Genomic DNA, 21,096 nt, shown 5'->3' with positions numbered 1-21,096 from the left:
GGTTACATCTACCAAAACAGAATTGTACACAATTTCGCTCGCTAATAAACACAGACTACTCATTTTTCTTTGTCCAAATGAGGGCTACATTGTCTAATTTTGCCCATCTTGACCAGAGATATTTACTCGTGAGATGTTTATCCCGCCTCAAGATGACTAAAACCAAAGTATTGCAGTTTTCCAGAGTTCACACTACATTTATTTATTTATTTATTTATAGATTTATAGAGCGCACAGCTACCCAACAGGGTTTCCCGGCACTGAGCAGGACAATACACAAGCCACACATTGCTGAAGGAGCACAGAGCAAGTTATGCTGAGTTGTACAGGAAGGTCTTTAATTTCTTACGGAAGACTAAAAGGGAATGACACAACCTAAGATGCAACGGAAGAGAGTTCCACAATTTGGGACCAAGATAGGCGAAGGAGCGACCTCTCATATGAGTGAGGCGGACTCTGGGATCAGAAAACAGAGAGAGGCTGTCTGATCTCAGCTGTCGAATGGCCACGTAGGGTTTGACCAGACTTTGTATGTAGGGTGCGCCAAACCGTATTTGGCCAGGAACATGTAGCATTGGGCCCTAAACTTGACACATTTGTTCACCTTGAGCCAATGAAGTTGATGGAGCAACGGTGAGACTGAGGCATGTCGAGGCAGCCGGAAAAGAAGGATGGCAGACGCATTTTGAATGAGCTGTAAGTGATGGACAGAGGCTTTAACAGCACCCAGGTACAAAACATTTCCATAGTCAAGTCTGGAAATCACCAACACCTGCATTACTGTTCTCTTGGCAGCAGGTGGAATTAACCAAAGGATTTTTTTAGCCACTTGAGAACAGCAAAGCAGGTCGCTGTGAGATTATTGTCAATAATGAAACCCAGGTTCTTAACTTTAGGGACCGAAGCAGGTAAAGTTCCCAGAATGTCAGGCCAATGGGTAATTCCCCAAAGTTCGGGGTTGTTTCTCAGAATGAGGACCTCCGTTTTAGAGCCGTTCAGCTTCAATGTGTTTCTGTATATCCACAAAGCGATATTGCTCAGTCCGAGCTGGAGTAAGGAAGAGTCCTGATTTGAGTGGTTGAAAGAGAGAAGATGATCTGGGCATTATCTGCGTATGAAAAGATAGTCAGTCCCGACTTCTCCACAATGTCCGCCAGACAGCGAACCTAGAGATTAAAAAGAAGTGGGCTGAAAAGCGAGCCCTGCGGTACTCCTGAAGTTAGCGCTACTGGATTTGATTTAGTGGTATGGAGAAGACTTGGAACAACCGATCTTTTTTTGAAAAAAAGCCATTCGGCTTTAAGACGATCAACCAAGATGGAGTGTGAGACTGTATCAAATGCCGTGCTCAGATCCAGCAATATGAGAGCTGCCATGCCACCGCAATCAAGCTGTTGCCTGAGATATTCAGTGACCCCAATCAGAGCTGATTTGGTGCTGTAGCCAGATCCAAAGCAAGATTGTGATGGATTAAATAGATTGTGAGTAGCCATGTGAGAAGAGAGTTGGGAATTGATATGCCTTTCATGGACTTTAGAGAAAACAGAGAGGAGGGAAATAGGATGGTAACTAGACCAACAGGGAGGATCAAGATGGGTCTTTTTCAATAGGTAGAGCACCAAAGCGTGTTTCCAGTTCTGGGGAACTAGAACAGAGCTTAAGGAGGTGTTGAGAAAAATAAGAATCACGCTAAGGACTGACTCATCCGGAAGTCTGAGCTTGGATGGAGGAAGAGGGTCAAGTGGGAAGCCGGACTTGATAGTTCCCAGCGAATATTGAAGAGTGGCCAGGTCTAGAGGAGGCCAGGCCCTGATTTGACAAGTCACATCAGAAGAGGTAGCCTGATGCAGTATATCAGCCTGATTCGCATGAGAAGTGGCACGGAAGGTAAAGTTGCCTTGGTGGGAAGAATCTGAATCAAGCTGGTGGTGAATAGACTCTACCTTATCCCCCCAAAAAAACAGCGCTAGCACGTTGCACTGATATAACGAGAGTGAAGGAGAAGTCAGAAAAGTACTAGCTGCTGAAAGTTGTTTCACAACCTTAAATAGGGTTTTTCGGCAGTGTTGGGAATTTTTAATCCTTTCCGTAAAGAAAGTACCGCAAGCTTATCTACATAGAGCATGGAATTTTTTCAGTGCTGTCAGGTAAACTGGCTGAGCCTCTGGCGCGTAGTGCTTCCTCCATTGTCTTTCTAAAACTTTGCAATGTGTTTTATCCTGTTTAAGGGAGACTGTGAAACAGAATGTACTCTGAGTTGAGGTTTGGCTGACATGCTAAGGATAGATTCAATAGCCTCTGAAAGCCAGTGATGCACAGAAATGTGATCAGTGTCGGGTTGGGATGTAAGGCAATAGATTTTGCTTAAGAGCTGCTCATTTAACGCCAGCATATCACGTTTGGACCAATTCCTGGATTTTGGCGTTAAAGTAGGCCGAGTAAGAGGGACCAGAACAGAGTTGATGGTAAAAGGAACAAAAAAGTTGTCAGACCAGCTGAGTTCAATAGGAAGTGCAGCAGATAAGGTGGACAGATTGGAAAAACAGGGGCCAAGAGGTTCCCCGCTGAGTGAGTAGGCGAAGAGTTAATAAGCTGCAGGTTAAAAGTCTTCAAGTCTTCCATGAGAACTAATGCCGATTTATTATTGGAGTCCTCAAGATGAAAGTTGAGTTCACCAAGCACTGAAAAATTTGCCACTCAGAGAATATGAGTGGCAGCGAGTCAGCAAGAGCTGCACCCCAATTGTTAGAAGGTCCAGGGGCGATAAATAAGAGCCCCTGAAAAGGTGAATTTGGAGGAGAAAGGAATGGAGAAGATCATTGCTTCACAGTTAGGAATTAGGAGTTCCTCGATTCTGCAATTGTGGAGTTTCTTAAAGGCAATGGCGATACCGCCGCAGGTTTTAAGTGGTCTATTAATACCTAATAGCTCAAAGTTGCCAGGGAGTGCAAAAATCACTTCAGGCAAGGACTCATCATAAAACCAGGTTTCTGTTAAAAAAGCCACATCAGGGTCAGTGTCAACAAGAAAATTGAATAGATGCAGCTGGTGTTTGGGAAGAGAGCAGCAATTGATGCTGAAACAGCAAAATTCGTCAGGTATACGAAAATCAGCTTCAGCATGTGTGGGGGGGTCGTTTCAAGAAACAGTTGTAGGCACTGGATATGGAGATATTGCACTGCTCCCTAAGCCTTGCCATGGCCCCCTATGAGGATTGTTATAGCCTGGCTGTTCAATTACAGGACAGAGATATTGCATTGCAAGAACTCCATCAGATGGGGAAAATCATGTTTTAGTATGGAGCTGTCCAACAAGCAAGAAGATCTGTTGTCGAAGTGAAATTTGCAATGAGAGAATTGAGGAATGAATATAGGTCACGACTCTCTGCAAAGTTACAAGTGATTAGATTACACTAATTCCTGGTTCTTTACAAATCCAGCTGATGCATAGGATTGGATTTAGAGTTAGAACACTTTGCATCTAAAGGGCTACTTTTTCTGACAAAATGACACAACAAGATGAAAGACGGAGGGCTGAACCTTTTCAAACACTCAACCCCAGTAAAAAGTTCTCGGGTGAATCCATTGTTCTTTTGCTCACCACGCCACTCCAGTTTGGACACAGCCATATGCAAATCAGTCTTGACCTTGTTCCTCATGGAAAAAGTCCTTCTCGAACTGCCAGGCCAGGTCTTCCCTGGGACTGGTTTCGGGGGATCACCCCTCATCAGCCAGGCTAGCTTGAATGCAAATCATATCAAATCAGGCCTTGTCATTGCAAATGGCACTTTTGTACCTCAAAATGAAATGTACTGATGATGTGCTTTTTGAGTTTGTTATATGTTGTTCATTTTATTATTGTGTATTAAGATTGTGCCTCAACCCTGACCCAACAAAAGCAAGGATAGGAGTATGGCTGCAATTAACGTCCTACTTCCGGCTTGGGTACAATATGTAAATACAAACTAAAAACAGTTTTTTAAAAGAAATTATTTTGGACAAAAAATGTTAATGCAAACTCTTGCACTAAATCACTTTGCCTTTTTAAAATGGATTCAGTACCTCGCTGCCGCACCACCAAACCCATGGTTGAGCCGCCCACCAGATTAAAAGTTTCCTCCTGTATGGCAGGCTTTTTTTGGGGAATTCCGACTGCGGTGCCTCTAAAAATGGACACCACCATGGGAACGCAAAAAAGAGTTCCTGCACGGCATGGACTGAAAAGCCCATACCATGCAGGAACTGTGGTGCATCCACGAAGAGGGGCACATCTTGTGCCTCCCTGCATGTACCTTGGGGCGCAGAGGCACAAGGGGGGCCTGTAGGGCCCCCTTTGATTAATCTCTTCCAGGGTTTTCATGGAGGAGGAACTGCCATGAAAACCATAGCGGAGAGGAAACTCCAAATATGCTTGGTGGGACCACGTCGGTCCCGCCAAACATATTGATGCCTTCTGAGTGCCACAACACTGCCAGGTAATGGTGGTTCTTTGGCGGCTTCTGCGGAGCTATGCCGGTCCGACCGCCGTAATCGTACTAGGGCATATGGGAGACCGCCGCCAGCCACCGTGCCCCCTGTAGACTTGCGGTCCGTAGACCGCCAGACTCGTCATAGAGCCCTCTATCTGTGGCACAGTATTCTTATATTTCCACTAGAATTGGATGATTGCTGTTTTTGTGCACCTCTTCACACCTTTTTTTTTTGCGTTAGCCTTTTTCCTGGTTGACGTTTCAGTGGGTCTTTTCCAAACATTTGCACTTTTTATTTGGGCGGAAAATCGTTTCTTCCTGAATCTCAATTACAGTGGCATTTGTGGGGTCCGTGTGTGAAGAAAATACATAATGCTGTAGCAAAATGTATGGAAGATTATTATTTGTTAGAGTTGCATAAAGATTTATACTGATACCCTTTGCTTTTGGTTTAATAGGTAAGCTATGCTTATGAGAGCCTCTTCGGGTGACTTTTTTCAGATGGACAAATGGGAGTGAAGAGCTGCTGTGATTGTGCAACAAATAGTGCTTCTGGAGACCTAAACTCTGATCAGTGTTTGAAACACGATTGGTGGGAATGCAGCCCGTGGATTTTAGTGCCTCAGAGTAATTACATTCACCTTGATGTTTATTGGAGTATACACCCTAAGTGGGTCGGGAATGCCCAGACTTTGATCCCTTGCTGTGCCACAGGGCTCAAGTGATACCTCACTGAAGAGGCCTAAGTAGACCAAAACTGGTCTGGAGTTCCTGGTATTCTAGTCTGGAGGCGACCTGGCCTTGCAGTCCCGGCTGTACTGTTGCTATTAGGACACCACCAAAACTGATTTACATTTGACGTTCTTTGTCTAGAATGTCACAGTAGGGGAAAAACTATTGACCAGAATATGGCAATTGCCAGTGTCTCAAAATAAGGCAAGCAGTCTTTTGCATCAACTTGTTTATTGATTAGCTCTTAGCATAGCCTATGCCAGAGCAGCACACAGCCCATTCCCCCTTCAAAGCTCTATAATCAGGAAACTTGGAGATGTAAACAGCTCTCTTGAATAAAAGAGCACATAAAGGAGTGAGAGAAGAGAGAGGCTTTGGAAGAAAGCATCTTGTACAGTGTACACCAGCATAAACGGAGAGATTCTGTCTCTAATGTGTTTGAACCCCTGAGCTTACCTAATGTGCACTCGGGTAATGTCACATTCTTGATTCCCAGGCTTCAGATCGCGTGTCTTTTATTAAATCTGCAAATTGCATTTGCCAGGATGGACATTCCGCCAGTGTGGCGAAATGTTGTTTTTACAAACCTACGGTTGATGAATGTTTTGTGGCCATTTTTGATGGGTTCAACTGCAAAAGTTGATAAACACCCACAAATTCGTAGGGAAGAACTACAAAGTTGATAGGAATTTTAGATGAAGGGTTTCTTCAAAGATTAAAACACGTACGAAGGGCCATAGAAAAAAAGTTAAAAACAACAATTTCACATTTGCATCTAATGTACTCTTATGGAATTGTAGACCTGCTCTCCGAATATGTATTTGAAAGCTTAGGAATTGTTAGAGAATTCCAAAACAAATTAGAAACACAAGAAATGTAACTTCCAGTTACACGAACAGTGAGAATGTGTAGTGTCATTAAGTTCTTGAGTGTCTCCCAAATACTTACTGGATCTCCATACTTCAAATCAGGGCCAGCTTTTGGGTGGTGAGACCGGTGCATCCGCACCTGGTGCTGACATCGGCACGGGGCGCTGTGTTCAGAAATAACTTACGGTTGTAAAAGCACCAGCTGCTGGTCCTTGTCGTCCAAAGCAATACCAAAGGGGATGATGGACGGAGTGCTTGAGCAAATCAAACACTCACCCCCAGTCAACTGATCTGGGTTTAATCCATCATCATTCTTTAGCTCACTCTACCACCCCAGTTCAGACATGGCCATTTGCAAATCAGTCTGACCCTGTGCCTCATGGGAACAGTCCAGCCCGAACTGCCAAGCCATGTCTTCCCTGGACCGGAAACAAGCATCTTGGGACCGGTTTCGTGTTCATAACCCTCATCAGCCAGTCTATCTTCAGTCCAGTGGCAAAATGAGCAAGGGACCCACGTCTGGGCATACCCTTCCAACTTAGGGCGAACAAAGGGATACCAAAGGGGATGATGGATGGAGCGCTTGAGCAAATAAAACACTCACCCGCAGTCAACTGATCTGGGTTTAATCCATCATCATTCTTTAGCTCACTCCACCACCCCAGTTCAGACAAGGCCATATGCATATCAGACTGACCCTGTGCCTTATGGGAACGGTCCAGCCCGAACTGCCAAGCCATGTCTTCCCTGGACCGTAAACAAGCATCCCGGGACCGGTTTCGGGTTCATAATGCTCATCAGCCAGGCTATCTTGAATCCAGTGGCAAAGTGTGCAAGGGACCCACGTCTGGGCATACCCTGCCATCTTAGGGCGAACAAAGCGATACCAAAGGGGATGATGGACGGAGCGCTTGAGCAAATTAAGCATTCACTCCCAGTCAAGTGATCTGGGTTTAATCCATCACCATTCTTTAGCTCACTCCACCACCCCAGTTCAGGCATATGCAAATCAGTCTGACCCTGTGCCTCATGGGAACAGTCCAGCCCGAACTGCCAAGCCATGCATTCCCTGGACCGGAAACAAGCATCCTGGGACCGTTTTCGGGCTCATAACCATCATCAGCCACGCTATCTTGAATCCTGTGGCAAAGTGAGCAAGGGACCCACGTCTGGGCATACCCTGCCAACTTAGGGCGAACAAAGCGATACCAAAGGGGATGATAGACGGAGCGCTTGAGCAAATCAAACACTTACCCCCAGTCAACTGATATGGGTTTAATCCATCATCATTCTTTAGTTTACTCCACCAGCCCAGTTCAGAAATGCCCATATGCAAATCAGTCTGACCATGTGCCTCATGGGAACAGTCCAGCCAGAACTACCAAGCCATGTCTTCCCTGGATCGGAAACAAGCATCCTGGGACCAGTTTCGGGTTCATAACCCTCATCAGCCAGGCTATCTTGAATCCAGTGGCATAGTGAGCACGGGACCCACGCCACGTCTGGGCACTGGTGTGGCGTAGTGGGCAAAAGAACAATGGTTTTAACCCAGATATTTTGACTGGGGGAGAATGTTTGCATTGCCAGCTTTCCGTGCATCTTTTGTTTGCTGTAACACTTTTCGCCCTAAGTGGGATGAGTATGTCCAGACGTGGGTCCCTTGCTCACTGTGCAACTGGATTCAAGCTAGCCTGGCTGAAGAAGGGTGACATAACCTGAAACCGGTCCCAGGATGCTTGTTTCCGGTCCAGGGAGGACCTGGCCTGGCAGTTTGGTCTGGACTGTTCCCATGGGGCACAGGGTCAAGAGAGATTTGCATATGGCTGAGTCCAAACTGGGGTGGTGCAGTGGGCAAAAGAACAATGGATTTAACCCAGATCTTTTGACTGGGGAGAATGTTTGCACTGTCAGTATTCCGTCCATCATTTTTTTGCTGTAACACTTTTTGTCCTAAGTGGGATGGGTATGCCCAGACGTGGGTCTCTTGGTCACTGTGCCAATGTCCCAGGATACTTGTTTCTGGTCCAGGGAGAACCTGGCCTGGCAGTTCGGTCTGGACTGTTCCCATGGGGCACAGGGTCAAGAGTGATTTGCATATGGCTGAGTCCAAACTGGGGGGGCATAGTGGGTAAAAGAACGATGGATTTAACCCAGATCTTTTGACTGGGGGAGAATGTTTGCATTGTCAGCATTCCATCCATCATTTGTTTGCTGTAACACTTTTCACCCTAAGTGGGATGGGTATGCCCAGACGTGGGTCCCTTGCTCACTGTGCCACTGGATTCAAGGTAGCCTGGCTGAAGAAGGGTGACATACCCTGAAACCGGCCTCAGGATGCTTGTTTCCGGTCCAGAGAGGACCTGGCCTGGCAGTTCGGTCTGGACTGTTCCCATGGGGCACAGGGTCAAGACTGAATTGCATATGGCTGGTCCAAACTGGGGTGGCGTAGTGGGCAAAAGAACAATGCATTTAACCCAGATCTTTTGACTGGGGGAGAATGTTTGCATTGTCAGCATTCTGTCCATCATTTGTTTGCTGTAACACTTTTCACCCTAAGTGGGATGGGTATGCCCAGACGTGGGTCCCTTGCTCACTGTGCAACTGGATTCAAGGTAGCCTGGCTGAAGAAGGGTGACATACCCTGAAACCGGCCTCAGGATGCTTGTTTCCGGTCCAGAGAGGACCTGGCCTGGCAGTTCGGTCTGGACTGTTCCCATGGGGCACAGGGTCATGACTGATTTGCATATGGCTGGGTCCAAACTGGGGTGGCGTAGTGGGCAAAAGAACGATGGATTGAACCCAGATTTGTTGAATGGGGAGAATGTTTGCATTGTCAGCATTCTGTCCATCATTTGTTTGCTGTAACACTTTTCGCCCTAAGTAGGATGGGTATGCCCAGACGTGGGTCCCTTGCTCACTGTGCCACTGGATTCAAGCTAGCCTGGCTGAAGAAGGGTGGCATACCCTGAAACCGGTCCCAAGATGCTTGTTTCCAGTCCAGGGAGGACCTGGCCTGGCAGTTCGGTCTGGACTGTTCTCAAGGGGCACAGGGTCAAGACTGATTTGCATATGGCTGAGTACAAACTGGGGTGGCGTAGTGGGCAAAAGAACAATGGATTTAACCCCGATATTTTGACTGGGGAGAATGTTTGCTTTGTCAGCATTCCGTCCATCATTTGTTTGCTGTAACACTTTTCGCCCTAAGTGGGATGGGTATGCCCAGACACAGTGGATCACCCATAGCGCGGACGAACTAGCACCCTTGAAGAACCATCAAATCAAGCAAGGTAACCAAAAAGCCCCCTGGTTCAACGATGACCTTAAGAAATCCAAGAAAGTATGTCGCACCCTCCAGAAAGCCTGGAGAAAAAACCCTTCTACTGACAACCTGACCACCTTCAAGAACGCTACCCGCAAACACCATCAACTGATCCGATCCACCAAGAAATCAGCATTCAAGGAACGACTTGACAACAACGTCCACAACAGCAAGGAACTATTCAACATCGTCAAAGATTTTACCAACCCCACCGCCGCCACCAACGACATCACTCCCTCCCAAGACCTCTGCGATTCCCTAGCCTCTTTCTTCTACAACAAAATCGCCGACATACATAACAGCTTTGAAAACCAGTCCGGAAACCAGTCCACTGCACCCACCCCCGAACCAACACCCCCCCCTAACAACCTCTGCGCCTGGAACCCAATCACCACTGAAGACACCATCCGTCTGATGAACTCCATCCACTCGCCAACCGACCCATGTCCCCACCACATTTTCAACAAAGCAGACTCCATCATCGCACCCCATCTCCGAGACATCATCAACTGCTCCCTCAACTCCGCTACCTTCCCGGAAAGCTGGAAACATGCCGAACTCAGCGCCCTTCTGAAGAAACCCACAGCAGACCCCACTGAACTTAAGAACTACCGCCCCATATCGCTCCTCCCATTCCCTGCCAAAGTTATAGAGAAAGCCGTCAACAATCAGCTCGCCGCCTTCCTCGAAGCCAACAAATCCCTCGACCCCTCACAGTCTGGCTTCCGAGCCAAACACAGCACAGAAACCGCCCTTATCGCAGCAACAGACGACATCCGAACGCTACTGGACAACGGAGAAACAGTTGCCCTCATCCTACTTGACCTCTCCGCAGCCTTCGACACTGTCTGTCATAGCACCCTCATACAACTCCTCAGCAACGTCGGAATACAAGGAAAAGCATTGGACTGGATCATCTTGTTCCTCGCCGGTAGAACCCAGAGAGTCCGCCTCCCCCCTTTCAAATCAGAGGCCACCGAAGTCATCTGCGGCGTTCCACAAGGATCATCACTCAGTCCCACCCTCTTCAACCTATACATGAGTCGACTCACATCCATCACACGCCAACACAACCTCAACAGCATCTCCTACGCAGACGACACCCAGCTGTTCCTCTCCCTCACCAAAGACCCCAACACCGCCAAAACCAACTTACACGAAGGAATGAAAGAAGTCGCTGAGTGGATGAAGAACAGCCGGCTAAAACTGAACTCGGACAAAACGGAGGTCCTCATCTTAGGTTCATCCCCCTCTGCCTGGGACGACTCATGGTGGCCTACGGCCCTGGGAACCGCACCTATACCGACGGACCACGCACGTAACCTGGGCTTCATCCTGGACTCCTCCCTCTCGATGACCAGACAAGTCAACGCCGTCTCATCCTCATGCTTCAACATCTTACGCATGCTCAAAAAAATCTTCCGATGGATCCCCACCGAAACAAGAAAGACGGTCACCCACGCACTGGTCACAAGCCGTATGGATTACGGAAACACTCTTTATGCCGGAACCACAGCCAAACTACAGAAAAAACTCCAACGCATCCAAAATGCCTCAGCTAGACTTATACTGGACATCCCCCGTCAAGCTCACATTTCCGGTCACCTGAAAGACCTCCACTGGCTTCCCGTCAACAAGAGAATAACGTTCCGTCTCCTCACCCACGCACACAAAGCCCTCTACAACTTAGGACCCGAATGCCTCAACACGCGACTGTCCTTCTACACCCCCACCCGTCTACTTCGATCATCCAACCAAGCCCTCGCAGCAATTCCCCGCATCCATAGATCCACCATGGGTGGAAGAACCTACTCCTACTTAGCGGCCAAAACCTGGAATTCTCTCCCCACTTACCTTCGCCTTGTACAGAACCACCTCTCCTTCAGAAAGCAACTCAAAACTTGGATATTCGATAAGTAAAATACCCCCCCTCCCCCAAGCGCCTTGAGACCCTCTGGGTGAGTAGTGCGCTATACAAATCTCTGAACTGGAACTTGAGCTTGAACTGTGCCACTGGATTTGAGCTAGCCTGGCTGAAGAAGGGTGACATACCCTGAAACTGGTCCCAGGATGCTTGTTTCCGGTCCAGGGAGGACCTGGCCTGGCAGTTCTGTCTGGACTGTTCCCATGGGGCACAGGGTCAAGACTGATTTGCATATGGCTGGGTCCAAACTAAGGTGGCATAGTGGGTAAAAGAACAATAAATTTAACCCAGATCTTTTGACTGGGGGAGAATGTTTGTATTGTCAGCATTCCGTCCATCATTTGTTTGCCATAACACTTTTTGCCCTAAGTGGGATGGGTATGCCCAGACTTGGGTCCATTGCTCACTGTGCCACTGGATTCAAGGTAGCTTGGCTGAAGAAGGGTGACATACCCTGAAACCGGTCCCAGGATGCTTGTTTCGGTTCAGGGAGGACCTGGCCTGGCAGTTCGGTCTGGACTGTTCCCATGTGGCACAGGGTCAAGACTGATTTGCATATGGCTGGGTCCAAACTGGGGTGGCTTAGTTCGCAAAAGAACAATGAATTTAAACCAGATCTTTTGACTGGGGGAGAATGTTTGCATTGTCAGCATTCCATCCATCATTTGTTTGCTGTAACAAGTTCCTTGTTGTCCAGCAGTTTTCAGGCAGAAATAATAATGACTAGATATATCTGGTGATCAATGCTCCTGCTGAAGAGAGAACACAGTTTTGTCTAGAGGCAGTTTGACTCATCATAAAGTAGCGCAGAGGTTTAGTATGACTGCTGCGAAGAATGTGTATCATGCAGATCACAGAACTGTATTTTATGTGGAAAGCTCATTAGGCTACTTCTTTTGTCTCAGAGATACTTTTGTTATTGAAGTTCATCAGTTACTATCCTAATATAGAACAGTGACTTATAAACTGGCAACAAAGAGCTGCATGCGAACTGCATAATATAGGTTGGTCTTTCATTATCTATTCTTAATGTTGCTAAAAAGGGCTCGTTTAGGTAGATATACATTCTTATTAGTAAAGCCAACCCCCACCAGGGGGTTTTGACGCAGGGCAACACTGCAAGGAATCTTGCTGCACTGCCCTATGTCAAAACAAAAGGGCAGGAATGCATTCCTGTCCTTCTTCCCAGCAATGGCGCACAATGGGCTGCCATGTGCCAATGCAGGCACCCTTGCACCATGGTGCAAGTTTGTCTGTGTTATAGGGTGATTGTTTTTGTACAATCGCCAGTAGGTTGTTATAGGTAGGACCATTGTTTCCATAGGAAAAGCGTTTTTTGACTTGCCAATAACTTTGATGTCATTTGACAAATTTTCCAAAATATGTATGCCACTGATTCTTGTTGCACAGGGAAAGTTTCAGAGCAATTTGTGAACCGGGGACTGAGAAAAATGGGACTCAGTAAGAGTGCGTTTCCAATGTTAATTCCCATAGGACCTGTCAACACGACTACAGCTTAAACTGCTGGACGGAATTACACCAAATTTGGTAAACGTTAGATTTGGTAACGAAGATTGTGCTTTTTAGGTTTCGACTTTTGGCGAGGGGCGAAGCCCCTCCCAGTCGAAATCTTTTGTTTTTAGTAGTGAGGTTAGGACAGCCTCTGTTTCCAATTGGCTAGCTCCATAAATGGAGGCTAGCCATTGGGAGGCAGAGGCTGTCAATCGCGCTTTCTCACGAAAACGCGATTCGGGGGCGTTTCTGGTGCTTTTTTTAAGCCCCGCCCCTTTGTCCCGGGCCGCGCTGAGATTGGCTGCCGGCCCGGGACACCCCCGTGACGTCATTCCCGGGCCGCGCTGTGATTGGCTGCCGGCCCGGGACACCCCCGTGACGTCAGCCAATCACAGCGCAACCCAGGCCGGGACCTGACTTGTTTTTTCTGCGAGTATGAATTACTTTTTGATTTATCCCAGACTTACTTATTGAAGAAACATGACCTGACGTACATGCTTGGGAGAAGAGATGCGCCCTAATGTTGAAGTTATTGACTGTGGAGCAGCCTGTGTTCTACTGCTAGCTCTGACCGACTTTATTGTTCGACCACGCACACACCACTTTATCTCCCAGTGCCCCAGTCCCATCTCCTGTCAAAACCAAGCGTGCCTAGATGAAGGATAATCCCTGTATTAGGAGCTAAATGGTCAATGCAGGCCCTGAGCAACAGACACCCGGTGTCACAGCTGTTGTTGTCATATTTGTTCTGTGGTCAAATCCGGCGCTTCGTCAGCAAGTTCGCTCCGCATTAGACACGCGGCACGCCCCACCTCACACTAAGCCTGTCTGAGCAGTGTACCGTTCATTAAATCTTCTTTTATTCCTATACATACAAAGGGCCGGCCCACCTAGGCACATCTGCCCGCACGGGAATCCAATCTCCAGCCGTTGTACAACGTCGTTCGTCTGGAGATTCGATTCTAGAACTGGAACCCGACACGTCATCACGTGACCACGAGACAAACACTTGTGCATAGTGCTACGTGTGCACGCGCTACGTGTGCGTCGCGCTCGCGCTACTTTTGCTTCAGCTGCAAACAAGCAGGCGTCTCATGCTGACAAACAGACCATTTATGCCTCGTTCCTCCTCGTCTGGTGCCCCATGAAAGGTGGAAATTGCATTTTTTTTATGTGTTCCGTTTTCACGTTCCTATGGATTTCGTACTTGTTTGCGCTGTTGTTACTGAAGAAACCCCTGCACTTTGGCATGTCCTTTGTTCAAAGTGAGTATCGAGTAATTTTAGATTCCTAATGTAATACTTTCTCTAGTCCTTCTACGTTTCTGGCGGATTTTAATGGTACTTTTATAATTTTCTGTTAAACACAGTTTGTTTTTGTCATAGAAATACTTAACGACATTTCGATAGAGAGGGTTGTGCAGGCTAAGGCCGAAACCGGATGCAGTGTCCTATCACTGTCTGGTATGGTGGTCGAGGAGTGATGGCACCTTCTGAGAACAGGTTCCTGGAGTGATGTCAGAGTCCTATGTCTGCTCTGAGCCTGATATATGATTTTTGGTGTGATGTTAAAGTCTAACTACAGGTTCATGGACTGATGTCAAAGTCCTATATCTGCTCTGAGTCTGATATATGGTATTTGGTGTGATGTTGCAGTCTTAACTACAGGTTCATGGAGTCATGTCAAAGTCCTATGTCTGCTCTGAGCCTGATATATGATTTTTGGTGTGATGTTAAAGTCTAACTACAGGTTCATGGACTGATGTCAAAGTCCTATATCTGCTCTGAGTCTGATATATGATTTTTGGTGTGATGTTGCAGTCTAACTACAGGTTCACGGAGTGATGTCAAAGTCCTTTGTCTTGCCTGAGCCTGATATATGGTATTTGGTGTGATGTTGCAGTCTTAACTACAGGTTCATGGAGTGATGTCAAAGTCCTATGTCTGCTCTGAGCCTGATATATGATTTTTGGTGTGATGTTGCAGTCTTAACTACAGGTTCATGAAGTGATGTCAAAGTCCTATGTCTGCTCTGAGCCTGATATATGGTTTTTGGTGTGATGTTACAGTCTCACTACAGGTTCATGGAGTGATGTCAAAGTCCTATGTCTGCTCTGAGCCTGATATATGGTTTTTGGTGTGATGTTACAGTCTCACTACAGGTTCATGGAGTGATGTCAAAGTCCTATGTCTGCTCTGAGCCTGATATATGATTTTTGGTGTGATGTTGCAGTCTAACTACAGGTTCATGGATTGATGTCAAAGTCCTTTGTCTTGCCTGAGCCTGATATATGATATTTGGTGCGATGTTACAGTCTCACTACAGGTTCATGGAGTGATGTCAAAGTCCTATGTCTGCTCTGAGCCTGATAAATGTTTTTTGGTGTGATGTTGCAGTCTAACTACAGGTTCATGGAGTGATGTCAAAGTCCTATGTCTGCTCAGAGTCTGATATATGGTTTTTGGTGTGATGTTACAGTCTAACTACGGGTTCCTGTGGTGATGCCAGAGACTGATATCCGGCTTGTGTCTGATATCTGGCTTCTAGAGTGATGTCAGAGTCTTATATCTGGTTTATTTAGTTACTTTGCTGTCTAACTGCAGGTTCTGGGGATAATGTCATAGTTTGATATCTGGTTTCTAGAGTAAAATTACAGTTTAACTACAGGTTCTCTGAGTGATGTCAAAGTATGATATGTGATTTCTGAAGTGATGTTCCAGTGTAACTACAGACTCCTGGAATCTGGTTTCAGTTTAGTGTCTGGTATCTGGAGTGATGTTACAGCCTAACTTCAGATTCCTGGAATGATGTCAGAGTCTGATGTCTGGTTCCTGCGGTGAAGCCAGAGGCTGATATCTGGCTTGATTCTGATATCTATTTTTCTGGAGTGATGTCGGACTCTGATATCTGGTTTCTTTAGTTATGTTGCAGTCTAACTGCAGGTTCTGTGGTGATGTCAGAGTCTGATATATGGTTTCTGGAGTGATGGTCCAGTCCAACTACAGACTCCTGGAATATGGTTGGTTTAGTGTCTGGTTTCTGAAGTGATGCTACAGTCTTGCTACAGGTTCCTGGCGTGATGTCAAAGTCTGATATCTGCTTTCTGATATGATGTTAGTATCTGATATCTGCTTTATGGAGTAACCCCAGAGTCTGATATATGGCTTGAGTCTGATCTCTATTTTTCTAGAGTGATATCAAAGTCTGATATCTGGTTCATGAGGCCACTCCAGAGGCTGATATCTGGATTGAGTCTGAGATCTATTTTTCTGTAGTGATGTCAAAGTCTAATATACGGTTTCTTTAGTAATTTTACAGTCTAACTGCAGGTTCTGTGGATAATGTCATAGTTTGATATCTGCTTTCTGAAGTAACATCACAGCCTACTTACAAGTTATCTGAGTGATGTCAAACTATGACATGTGGTTTCTGGAGTGATGTTACAATCTAGCTTCCGGGTCCTGGACTGACATCAAAGTCTGATATCTGGTTTCTGGAGTGCTGTCAGAGACTGACATCTGGTTTCCATAGTGATGTTACAGTCTGACAACAGGCGTTATGAGGTGTTAGGGGCTTAGAATGAATTTGCTATATGACCTCAATTGTTTTTTTGCTTGACTGTGTGTCACAGTCTTATGTCTCATTCCTGGAATCAACTACTTGACTTTGACCAAATGACGTCAAGGTCTGCGGCTGTCTTTCCGCTGTGATGCCTAGTAATGTCATATTATGATAACAGGTTTCTGCAGTGTAGACTAGAGTATTAAATAGCAAACACAAGGAGATGAATTGCAGAAACTTTTCAGACACTTGCCCCAAGTCACAGATCGTGGTTGAATCAATCATCGTTCTTTAGTTCACTTTGCCACCTCAGTTCAGACTCAGCTATAAGCAAATCAGTCTTGACCCCGTGCCTCATGGGAACAGTCCAGCCCAAATTGCCAATCCAGGTCTTCCCTGAACCGGACACAAGCATCCTGGGGCTGCTTTCGGGTAATACCCCTAATCTGCAAGGCTAGCTTGAATCCAGTGCCAAAGTGAGCAAGGGACCTACTTCGGGTATACCCTGCCAACAAGTGTGTGGAGTATTAAGATATCCAGGTTTATCGACCTGGAAGCCCCTTGGTTGGATGAATGCTGAGTAGTTTACTTTGTGCCCCTGTTTCGTTGGCAACATCGTTAAGAGGATGTTATTTCCACACATGCTTAACTAAATAAGCTAGTTCCCCATGTTGGCTGTTACTTAAGTGAGTAGTTTCCCTTAATCTCCAATAATCTGGATACGTTAAAACATCTGCAGTAATAATGCACACAATGTTGGTAAATGCGGGCCCTGCAGCCAGAGAGATTAAGCTATTGGCATTGTAAATGACAATGCCATTTATTGATCTGCTTTCAAAACCAACACATAAATACAAAATTTGTCATTTACAATGCCAATAGCTCAAACTTTTCCAAAGGCGAAACCGTTGCATTGTAAATGCTTGTTGTTATTTGATATAAATCTGTTCAGCAGTTCTTAAGAAATTTAAGAAGAAAAAGTTATGGACATCTGTGTTCAAGGATAGTTTGTGGTAAAATTGCGATTAACCGCTAAAAAAAATAAACTTGTGCAGGGAAATGCAGAGCTCTGATTGGCTGCCAACACTTCAACCAGGAAGTGTTAGCAGCCATCTGGGACTTGCTTCACCTGAGTACCAAGAAATAAAACTGCAAAAATAGAATAGGGGGAATAGGAATACCTTGACCCCCAAGCCATGTTCTTGAGGTTCTCCTGGGACTCCACCATGGCATAAAAGCAATAAAAAAAATGGTGCAGTGAATTCACGATATTCCTGAATTTGCGCCAAAATAATGGGTGCAGACTCCCACGCATGCTTTAAATTAAGCCCCTGGGTGAGGCAAGGTCCCGGAGGCATATAATAAAAATTGGAGGGTGGCGCATGGAGCTCCCTCCTAGAGCTTCTTAAAGCCCACGGCACCCCCAAATCTCTTGGGGTTTATTTAAATTAAATGCGTGGAAAGCAAGGACCTCTCGGCAAGCCTGGGGACCACCTCCTCCCCAGTAGTTATTGAAATAAAATGAGGTGGGCCGTGTGGACCCCCGCAGCACATGGGACTGTCACCTTCCCGGGCTTTACATAAATTAAATGTGAGGGAGCCTTGCTGAGCCCCCAATCACTGGGGACCACTACCTCCTGAGTGCTTAAAAGAAATTGAATGCAGGGGTGCTGTGTGGACCCCTGCAGCCCCGGGGACTGCCACCTCCTCAGGACACATTAAGATATGTATTCGACTGGGCCCGCTTGGTCTACCTGCTCGCCGGGGACCACCACCTCCCCGGGGCCAAATTCAAGAAAGGAGGGAGCCTGCGGCACCCGCAGATTCTGGGACCACCACCTCCCTAGAGCACTATAGTGCAATGGAGGGGGGCCACTCTGCACCCCCCCCTCCTGGAGACGTAGATGACTCTGGGGACTTTCCCCACCCAGGGCCGGCTCCTGCTATGTCCCCGAGTGCCCACCACTGGAACATAGCTGTTTGATAAGGCTTGGCGTGAGCTTTACCGGTCCCACCAAGACACAGGAAACACTCCACTTCCAGCAAGGGAGAGATTGAAAATGCTCTTGCTTGCTGGAGGTGAAGCAGAATTGCATTCAGACACAGGGAGCTGCATGTTTAGCAGCTCCCTATGCCTGAAAGCAGTCCTGGCTCCTGAAGGAGGCTGGGAGCTGGCAGCGACGCCAGGGCCTTGAGGTTACCTCCACGGCCCCATGCAGTCCCGGGGTCCACCACCTCCCTGGGGCTGTGTAGTACAATCGAGGGGGGCTAAAAGGTGGAAAACGAGCAGAAAGAGGCATAATAAAGGTTGGAATCGATCAAGTAAAGGGAGAATAAAGGTCAGCAATGAGAAGAAAGAGGCTAAATAAAGATGAGAAAAGAGCAGCAAGAGGCAGAATAGAGGTCAGAAGCAAGCAGCAAGTGGCACAATAGAAGTAAGAAACAAGCAGAAAAAGGCAGAATAAAGGTAAAAAATGAGCAGCATGAGACAGAATAGAGGTAAAAAACTAGCAGAAAAAGGCAGAATAATGGCCAGAAATGATCAGCAAGAGGCAGAATAGAGGTCAGAAAAGAGCAGCAAGAGCAACAATAGAAGCAAGAAGCAAACAGAAAAAGGTAGAATAACGGTCAGAAATGAGCAGCAGGAGACTAAATTGAGGTCAGAAGCAATCAGAAAGAAGCAGAATATAGACCAGAAATGAACAGAAAGGACAGCAAAGGGTCAGAAACAAGCAGCAAAAGGCAGAATAGAGGTCAGAAACCAGCAGGAAGAGGCAGAATAGAGGTCAGAAACAAGCAGCAAGATGCAGAATTGAGGTCAGAAACAAGCAGAAAGAGGCAGAATAATGGTCAGAAAGAAGTAACATAAAGATGAGAAATGAGCAGAAAGAACAGGATTAAGGTGAGAAACGAGCAGAAAGAGGCAGAGTAGGGCTCAGAAACAAGCAGCAAGAGCCAGAATAAAGGCCAGCAACGAGTAGAAAGATGCCAAATAGAGACCAGAAACAAGCAGAAGGAGGCAAAATAAAGGTCAGAAATGAGCAGCAAGACAGAAAATAAACGACAGAAACGGGCAGCACGAGGCAAGGTCAGAAACAAGCAAAAAAGGCAGAATAAATGTCAGAAATAAGCAGCAAAAGACAGAATAGAGGTCAGATATGAGCAACAAGAGGCAGAATAGAAGCCAGAAAAGAGCAGCAAGAGCAACAATAGAAGTAAGAAACGAGCAGAAAAAGGCAGAATATTAGTCAGAAATGAGCAGCAGGAGACTAAATAGAGGTCAGAAACAATCAGAAAGAAGCAGAATATAGATCAGAAATGAACAGAAAATGCAGAAAAAAGGTCAGGAACAAGCGGCAGAATAGAGGTCAGAAACTAGCAGGAAGAGGCAGAATAGAGGTCATAAACAAGCAGCAAGAGGCACAATAGAAGTAAGAAACAAGCAGAAAAAGGCAGAATAAAGGTAGAAAATTAGCATGAGGCAGAATAGAGGTAAAAAACTGGCAGAAAAAGGCAGAATAATGGTGAGAAATGAGCAGCAAGAAGCAGAATAGAGGTCAGAAAAGAGCAACTATAGAAGTAAAAAACTAGCAGAAAAAGGCAGAATAACGGTCAGAAATGAGCAGCAGGAGACTGAATTGAGGTCAGAAACAATCAGAAAGAAGCAGAATATAGATCAGAAATGAACAGAAAAGGCAGAAAAAAGATCAGAAACAAGCAGCAAAAGGCAGAATAGAGGTCAGAAACTAGCAGGAAGAGGCAGAATAGAGGTCAGAAACAAGCAGCAAGATGCCGAATTGAGGTCAGAAACAAGCAGAAAGAGGCATAGTAAAGGTCATAAACAAGCAGAAAGTGGCAGAATAATGGTCAGAAACAAGTAACATAAAGATGAGAATTTAGCAGAAAGAACAGAATTAAGGTGAGAACCGAGCAGAAACAAGCAGAGTAGGGCTCAGAAACAAGCAGCAAGAGCCAGAATAAAGGCCAGCAACGAGCAGAAAGATGCCAAATAGGGATCAGAAACAAGCAGAAAGAGGCAAAATAAAGTTCAGGAACGAGCGAAAATAAAGGACAGAAACGAGCAGTACCAGGCAAGGTCAGAAACAAGCAAAGAAAGGCAGAATAAATATCAGAAAGGAGCAGCAAAAGACAGAATAGAGGTCAGAAACGAGCAGCAAGAGGCAGAATAACGGTCAGAAATGAGCAGCAGGAGACTGAATAGAGGTCAGAAACAATCAGAAAGAAGCAGAATATAGATCAGAAATGAACAGAAAAGGCAGAAAAAAGGTCAGAAACAAGCAGCAAAAGGCAGAATAGAGGTCAGAAACTAGCAGGAAGAGGCAGAATAGAGGTCAGAAACAAGCAGCAAGATGCAGAATTGAGGTCAGAAGCAAGCAGAAAAAGGCATAATAAAGGTCAGAAACGAGCAGAAAGTGGCAGAATAATGGTCAGAAAGAAGTAACATAACGTTGAGAAACGAGCAGAAAGAAGCAGAATTAAGGTGAGAAACACGCAGAAAGAGGCATAGTAGGGCTCAGAAACGAGCAGCAAGAGGCAGAAGAAAGGCCAGCAAAAAGCAGAAAGATGCCAAATAGAGATCAGAAACAAGCAGAAGGAGGCAAAATAAAGGTCAGAAACGAGCAGCACAACAGAAAATAAAGGACAGAAACGAGCAGTACGAGGCAAGGTCAGAATCAAACAAAATAAGGCA

The sequence above is a fragment of the Lissotriton vulgaris genome, chromosome 6 (assembly GCF_964263255.1).
Source record: "Lissotriton vulgaris chromosome 6, aLisVul1.2, whole genome shotgun sequence".
Lineage (NCBI taxonomy): Eukaryota > Metazoa > Chordata > Amphibia > Caudata > Salamandridae > Lissotriton > Lissotriton vulgaris.
Note: the sequence above shows the minus strand (reverse complement) of the source record.